Raw genomic sequence first — 9,099 nt, 5'->3', positions numbered from 1 at the left:
TCATGGGCTCATATCAGACTTACGGGCTAATATTGAAATTATGGACTTGATCTGGACTGGGCTGGATGTTTTATTGGTGCATAATTACTTCTTGATATAAAGTTCTTTCTTATGTATGTATGAGTGTCTCTGAATTTGTTTCTCTGGTCAACCTGGACTAACACAGCATTAATTAGATAAAATGCATGTTTATATTGTCTGGTTTTAGGAACTCATTTTTTATTTTATAATTCATGTATGCTTATGAATTAAATTATTCAATAATAAGGAGCTAATGAAAAGATTCATTCTGACAGATACATAAATCGATATATAAATGGATGTTGAGCTCCCATAGTAAGAGTTCATCTGAGAACAACTGGTTCCTGTAATGTGACCCTGCTCCATACTTACCCTCCGAGATGGTCACTGAAGGAATGGGTACTATAGAAAACCACAGTGAGTAATCTTATGGTGCCCAGCTGTCACATCCAGGGTCTTAAAGGCTTGTCTTAAAAACAAGTGACCGTCGAAAGACTGTGTCAGCTAACCCATGGGGAAAACGTGCTCCAGCTTGTGTGCTTGAAGGATTTTTAATAAAATCCATGAGAAGTGGAAAGGACTGTGATAGAACTCAAATTCTGAGCACTAAGTTTGGGGGAGGCTATAGTTACAGTAACGGCCTAAAATCTTTTTCTTTCTTTTTTTTTTAAGTCTCCACATGAATTTAGAATCCATTAAATTGTCACCATCAACTGACAGGGTCGCCTTGCCTCCAGGCAGAGCACATTCTTCCAGCAACCACAGGGAGGGACAGTACCTCTGATAAATCTCCCTAATAAATTTGAGAAAGCAGGAAGGGGTGGTTTGCCTACAGGAGAACTTTGTTTTAAGTATGTCGGCTTCAAAAAATAAGGCATCTGGGTAGAGAGAGGTGTCTTTCTTTTATCCCAGCTCATTTTAGCCTGCTAGATCAACCAAAACTCATTCTCGTCTGTCATCACCACAAAACTTACATCACAGACCTTTGGAAAACTACCAAATTGTTTGGTAACAGGTGCTGTTGGTCTCAAATTGTTCTCAAGCAGACATGAACTTGATGAGGTCTCAATTCATTTCTTTGTCTCATTATAACTTTGAGTGAACTTTCCTTTAAAACCAAATCAAACTCACTTCCGTTGAGTCAGTGCCGACTCAAGGGGCCCCATAGGACAGGGTAGAACAGCCCTGCGAGTTTGCACGTGTGACTGTTTATGGGAGTAGAAAGCCCCATCTTCCCCTGCAGAGCAGCTGGTGGTTGGGAACTAGAGACCTTGCAGACGGCAGCCCAGCGGCTCCTTAAACTTTTTCCACGTTTGACCCTTTTTCTCCTGAGAAATTTGCAACATGGGCAAGCGCTGCCAGAAATACCTGGAATTCATTTCACTTGGATTTTGAATTAATTTTTTGTTCGTTGCGTGTTCAGAAACCTTTTGCTGTTGCCAAATTTCTCATGAAGCCCACAGTGTGACCCCCACATGGGGTCTAGGTCCACAGTTTAAGAAGCCAGGGCCTGTACTGTCATTATTCCAGGATTTTCTCCAACAGCAGACCCAGTCAAGCCTGAGGAGATCTGGATTCCAGGACAGAAGCTGGTAAAGATGCTCCTTTCATCTGGATCCCACACATCTACACCCACATAGGAAGCCTATGCCTGTGAACAACTTATAGCTTCTCTTAAAAAATAACAAACCATAGTCCCATGTCAAGCCTCTTAACTTGGGATAGTGTGCTCCTTAAATGTAGAGCCGATTAGGAGAGGTCTCCATTCATGTAGGCAGGATGGTACACTGCCAGATATGTGCCGGAAGTAGCCACAGAAAGAGAGACCCTAACCCCAGAAAAAATACAGGTATCACATCTCTCAAGGGGGAATGAAATAGGGCAGGGCTCTGAATTTAGGGGAAGTGGATTCTTTAATGTGGCTCTTCTAGCCAAAAGCTCCGCAACTCCCACCAAATGACCTTCTCCACCATGGGCCTGGGTAAGAAGGTGGGGGAAACGCGGATAGGATTCACCTGTAAGTAACTGTTAACCGGCTGCACTGTTTGTCATTCGGCTGAGGTTTAAAATGAGTGCCCCGGGAGGCAGGAGGGGGAAATCTCACTACCGGTGAGAGCCGGAAGTGAAGCATGTTCTCTGGACGCCAAGAGCCCTAGCAGAGAACCTCCTTCATTCAGAAGACAGCTGTGACGTCAGAGAAGCAGAAGCTGAACCAAGAGCCAGCGCCTGAGACAGCGCGCGGGCTGTCACAACCGACAGAACCCTTAAAGCTGAGTACTTTGGGGCAGGAAGCTGCCTTGTGGAGTGAGGTGTGTTTTTATAAACTTAATTCAGGGAGGTGGATTTTCTGTGCCTTTAATTCAGGTAGCTGGGTTTGCTGAATGCCTTTGGGTTGTGGTTTACAGTAGCAGCCCTAAAGGAACTTTGTAACATCCTAACTGAACATTTGCATTCTGAGCCTTTCTCATCTGCATTACCGAATAACTTCCTTAATAAACCCTACTTAAAGGAAGAATTGCTGTGAGTGGTGTGGCCATTGAAATGGTTATAGAATCTAGATGAGAAGTAGAGAATATTGTGGTAGACAACACAAGAACACAAATGATGGTTGCTTGATCAGAAACTGAGGCAAAAATAATTCCTCTATGTGAGTAACTGTGAGAAGGACTACATGCCCCAGAATCCCTTGCATTTGACATCTTTTGGAAACTATGCTTTAACTGAAATTCCCAGAATGCCCTGTGGGAACCCTTATATACCCAGACCCACATGTGTTCATGGAAGCCATCTTCCTGACCTCACTGGTTTTAGGTCATGGCTTTTCTCTGAGGCCCGTGATAAAGTGTTGGTGTTGCCTTTATGCCTGACCAGAATGATTTTTTTTCTCCTGGTAAAAGATAAGATCATGATCCAGGTAACAATTTCCCTTGATGATTACATTTCAAAAGACAAGTCTTTATGGAAATAACATTGATGTTCATACTTTTCAAAGATGCAGAGAAAGAATTTACAATGACAGATCATCTGAAATGAATTATGAAAGAACAGGAAAGGGAGAAAAGATTCTTCTCTTATTTTCCACAAAATGAAAGCCTCTAGTCCCCCCCGCCCCCGGAAAAAGGTCATTTTTTAGGCTCCCCTGCCCCACCAAATCATTTTATTAGGACATCATCCAGACACCATGCCATTCAATAGTTCAGTCATATCAAGCAGTGCTGTACAATCACCACTACAACATCTTCATCCTTCTTGTACTTCTTGAAATTGGCTCCCCATTACCCACCCTCCCCCCCCTGCCATAACCCCCAGGAGAAAGCCTCCAGTTTTCAATGTGTACCTGCCCTTATGAGCTTCCCCAGCCCCCCTCCCCTTGTATAGTTAGAAAACAGTAGTAAGTCGACAACCTTTTAATTATCTCCACTGCTGTTTCTGCCTTTTCTGGGCAAGTTGCTGTCCAGGCTAAATTGCAACGTGCAGTGAAATGAAATTATTTGATTTGGCTCCAGATGGCTGGGTAGGAACATGCAAATAAAATGTAGAGGACTAACTGGGGGTTGGTCCATTTTGTCATTCCACTATTTATCAAGATATCCATTTCAGAAGCAGGAAGAGAGAATCCCAGTACAATCAAGACAGAAAAGTGACCAGTGAGGGATGTGTGAGCTCCCTATATAAGGTGGCAGCGGCAGCAGAGACAGCTGCAGAGACAGTGAGGTAGAGCTACAGCATTCTTGGCTCACAGAATGAGGAAAACCAAGTGTCTTTGGGCCTTGGCTGCACTAAAAGAGCTTTATAACACTTGAGTGGGAAAGAGACCAATGGACTACATGGCGGAGAGGCTAAGGACCAGTGCATGGCTGAGAAGAGGCGCTACTGCAGACAAAATGACGGTATCCTTACTATTTTCTGATCCTGACTTGTAACCTATTAATGTCCCTATTAAACAGCCAAGATGGTGAGCATTATCTGTGAGCCCTGTGTAGCCATTTGCAGTGGGTTCAGAACCCAGCAGAGAAGCAGAGTACCCATGGAAGGGACACTAGTGTCGAACTACACTGAAAAAAGGATGGAGGGTAAAGGTACGTCTAACCTCCAGTCATCTCTGGGCATATGTGGAGTTAGGCCCTCCTTTCCCCCGTGTGAATCTGGAGCAGGTCAGACAGGGTCTCCAAGTCATTTCTTCACAAAGCAATCGTCAAAATTATAAAATGAATCAAAAATGTTTTTCATACAATATTTGCCTTGTTGATAACATTAAAATATCAATGCTACGTAGTTCTTTTTTCCATATATTATTCCATTTATATAAAATGTGTAGAAAAGGCAAATCCATAGGGACAGAAAGTAATGAGTCTTCCATGACTGGGCCTAAGTACATGCACATTTTAGAATATGTGTTGTTAGGTGGCTTTGAACTGGCTTCAACTCATGGTGACCCTGTAGACAACAAAACACAACCCCACCCAGTCCTACGCCATCCTAATAATTGAGATGTTGGAGCCCTCTGGTGCAGCCACTGGGCCAATCTATCTCTTCAAGGGTCTTCCCCCTTTCCCCTGCCCTTGTATTTCACCAAGCATGGCACCCTGTTCCAGGACTGGTCTTTCCTGATAACATGCTCAAAGTACATGAGTCCAATCCTCACCAGCCTTGCTTCTAAAGAGCATTCTGCCTGTACTTCTTTTAAGACTAATCTCTTCACCTTCTGGCAGTCTCTCATATTTTCCAAATTCTTCTCCAGCACCATAATTCAAATGCATCCATTTTTTCTTATGCAGTGTCCAACTTTCACATGCACATGAGGCAATTGAAAATACCATGGCTTGGGTCAGGCCCACTTTAGTCTTCAAAGTTATATACTTGCTCTTCAACACATTAAAGAGGTCTTGTGCAGCAGATTTATGCAATGCAATGAGTCATTTGATCTCTTGACTGTTGTTTCCATGAACATTGATTGTGGATCCAAGCAAGAAGAAATACTTGACAACATCAATCTTTTTTTCCATTTATCATGTTTCTTATTGATTAACTTGTGAGGATTTTGTTTTGTTTTGTTTATATTGAACTGTAATCCATACTGAAGGATGCAGTCTTTGATATCTCACTTTCAGCAAACGAGGCTGCATCAAGTGCATATCTCAGGTAGGTTAAGGAAGAGTTGAGCTGTTTTACCCTAAAGGGAAATGTGTTCATTAATGACAGACTCCTCCTTCACAGATGCATAGGTCCAGGCAAGGCAGGGACTCTGAATTGTCATGCTTCTTTCCTGAAGATTGAGCCACGATTCCTCTTCTCACTGCATATTAAGTATCTTTAAAGTGCTCACTTTCCTCAAAATTTCTGGCACCACATTTTGACAGACTGCAATCCCCTTCCCCTAGATGATTCCTGTTGAAACACTGATGTTTTCTCCTGTATGGTTTTCACGGAGATGACATTTTTACCCCTGGGTTTGGGATACTTTCAGAGGAAGGTAGAGATCACATGTTCGAAGGGGTACTTGTACACCTGGCACATGTCCACGGTGACCCCCTATCCCTGTGCTCTGCAGCCCCCACCACTGATGTTACTTATTTTCTATTAGCAATTTGTGAAATGTTATTTTACCTGCAGGTGTTAGGCCTTTCCAGGGTAATGCTTTCAAACCATTACCTGTATTACTGTGTATGTAATCTCAAAGTTTTACCCAGTTCAAGCGGAAAGAGTAGCTTAAGTCTGGAGCCAAATAATTCAAAATTTTAAGAGTTTTTCTAGTGAATCTAGAAATTAATATCTTGTCCTGAGTTTTAGTCACTCACATAATACATTTACATAATCTAGTTTTTAACAGTTTTACCGGCCCTTCATCCACATGTCATGCAATTCAATAATTCAATCATATTGAGTTGTACAATTATCACCACAATCAATGCTAGAACAGTTTCTTCTTCTTTGTATTCATTGTTATTCTCTGTAATTATTATTTTTTAATTGTGGCAACAATATATACAACAAAACATTTTCCAATTCAACAATATAATTCAATTCCATTGATTATACTCTTCGTGTTGTGCAACGATTATTGATAGCCTTTTCCAAATTATTCTATCACCATTACCGTAAACTCAGTGCCCCTAAGCAACAACTCTTCCTCCTTCACCCTAGTAACCATTGGTCAACTTTGGTTTCTTCTTTTTTTTTCTTTTTAGTGGTTTTTTAAATATAGTATTCACATATCATATACTTCCACAGTTAACTCACTTTTCAAGAGTTTATATCCATTATCACACTCAGTTCTAAAGCTCCCTCCCCACTACTGCAGTTCTTTCAGTTGTCTTATATTCCCAAATAAATATTTCTGAGATACGAGATACAAGCACAACCAGGCCTTTCCTAGTTTCAGTCTTATTATGATTGAACTGTTCAGTGTTTCACACACATGGCTCTGTCTTGAGAACAAATCTATCCCATGATGGACTTTTTAAATCAACATAAGTCAATGGTTATGTTAACCATCAACTACCTCTTCATGATTTCACTTTGTTGATCTGTATACATTGGCAGGAGACAACCTTACCACCTTGAATTAAGTAATTAAGTGACATTAATTAATCCGCTGACATTCAACCTGTCTTTTGTGATTAGAAATTGGTGCCCAGCTACTAACCAAAAAAAAATGGTGTTTTAAAATCACTCTATTGGAGAAACACCTGGCAATTTGCTCCTGTAAAACTGAGTCTAGAAAACCAAATGGGGTCACGATGGGTTAGAAGTGGACTCACCTAACAATATCTAAATACTAGACGTCTGTTTTTCTCTTTTCTGTATCATTCATCTATTCCTTTCTGTGTAGTCACATCCAATACTAATTGTTTCCTGTAATTTTAAACTAGTAACGATATTTTGGCATTGCTTTGTAGTAATAGCCCTGAAGGTGTAGTGGTTTTCATGCTGGCCACTAACCTAAAGGTCAGCAGTTTGAACCCACTAGCAGGTTCACTGAAGAAAGATGAGGTTTCATGCTCTTGTTAAAGAGTAAAGCCTCGGAAACTCACAGGAGTAGTTCCAGCTCTGTAGTAGGGGTCGCTCTGTGTCAAGAATGCAATGCCAGGAAGTGTAGTTGTGTGTTTTATTTTGTTTTACCAAATGAATACATGTACAAAGGGGGAGCCTTGGTGGTGCAGTGGTTAAATGCTTGTCTGCAAACCAGAAGGTCAGTGGTTCAAACCTGACATCTGCTCTGGGAGAGAAAGCTGTGGTATTCTGCTTCTATAGATATTTACTAGCTTGGAAACCCCGTGGAGTAGTTCTACTCTGGTCCAAAGGGTCATTAGTTGAAATCAACTTGACGACAATGGGCTTGATTGGAGATTGGGTTGTCCTATGCGTGTCTCCAAGTGCTTTGTTCAATTCCTGTCCCCGCAACATCAAACTATTATTACCAGGGATACACACACACACACCCCACACACACATGTGAAATGCAGACTGTAGTGGTTTGAGATTGAGCTGTCCTGGTAAATGCCTCCAAGGGCTTTGTTGATGTTTTCACTATTCCAAGTGGGATTAAAACCACCACCACCCCACCCCACCCCCATCACCTCCATCACCCCCATCCACCTGACATGGATGGATTTTAACAGTCCCAACCTCCTGGATCGAGGTAATAAGAGCCCCTAATAAAATGATTTAAAATAAATAAAAAATTTAAAGCATACACCCAAATAAGTCTCTAAAATGACTTCAGAGAAGAGTAGGTGCTCTGAAAGAGACAGAATTGGCTGCAGAATAGAGGAGAATAGCCCATGGAGAAAGACCTGTTTTAGATTGAACTGGGTCCCCCCAAAATATAGACTGTAAATCTTAACCCATATGCCTGCTACTAATCACAAGATCAGTGGTTCGAACCCACCAGTGGCTCCATGGGAGAAAGGTGAGACTGCTCCTAGACAGATTTACATTCTCAGAAAACCAAGGCGCAGTTGTTCTCTGTTCTACAGGGCTGCTATCAGTTGGAATCTGCTTGATGGCACTGTTTTAATACTCACCCATGGTTATAATTCTGTTTGGAAAAAGGTTTTTCTTTATTCTCTTAATGAGATGTTATCAGTGTCGAATGTTTCTTAAATCAATCTCTTTTGAGAAAGAAAAGAGCAGATTAAGCAAGCAAGCAGAGATGATGAATGAAAGATGCCAGACTACATGAAAATTGCTAAGGAACTGAGGGCCAGAAGCTGCAGAGACAAGGACCTTCCCCTAGCGCTGACTGGGAGAGAAAGCCTTCCACTAGAGCAAGCACCCTGAGCTTGGGCTTCTAGCCTTCTAATTTGTGAGGCAATGAATTTGCTAAAGCTATCCACTTGTACTATTTCTGTTAGAGCAGCATTAAACCATTAAGATGGGACCTTTCTGAATGGGTGATCTTGGAGCTGAGACTCACGTGACGAGAAGGAAGCAACTAAATGAAGAGCTGGGGTTGAGTGCTCCTGCAGTGAATTACTTAGTACTTAGCAAGAAGGATGGAGGGTGGGTTCTCTAGAGAGAAAAGCACTGTGAAGTGGAGTCAATTAATATGGTGTGGTTTTAAACCCATTTTGAAGGGAGTTCTCCCTGATAATAATGAACAGAATTAAAGTGGGCTATATTCTGACACTCTACACCATGCTAGAGGATGTGAGCCAACTCACCACCGTTTGTTTCTTGAGGGCATACTAGCGAGTACCCAAACACAAAAACAACAACAATCCAGAATTTCCCCCCACCCAAAGAATTTGTTTTATGAAACAACCTTATCACCTTCTAAGTACTCCCCATTACACTTAATACATTTGTCAAATCTGAGATTCCATTCTTGGAAACATTTTTCAAACTCATGTTTGGATGGCTGACAGAAGCTCCCTTGTTTTTTTCTTCACCTTTTGTACATCATCAAATCTCTGTCCTTTCATGTCTTCATTTGTGGAAAAAAGAAGTGACACAGAACGAGGTCAGGTGAGTACGGTGTGTGGAGCAAGACAGCAATGTTGGTTTTTGCAAAAACTGGAGCACTGGGATGGCTGCATGAGCAGGTGCACTGTGGTGGTAGCAAAATCAGTCCCC

This window comes from Echinops telfairi, unplaced genomic scaffold, assembly GCF_000313985.2.
Source record: "Echinops telfairi isolate 266 unplaced genomic scaffold, ASM31398v2 ScPeMD7_7469;HRSCAF=8507_0, whole genome shotgun sequence".
Classification (NCBI taxonomy): domain Eukaryota; kingdom Metazoa; phylum Chordata; class Mammalia; order Afrosoricida; family Tenrecidae; genus Echinops; species Echinops telfairi.
This window is presented reverse-complemented; position numbering follows the sequence as displayed.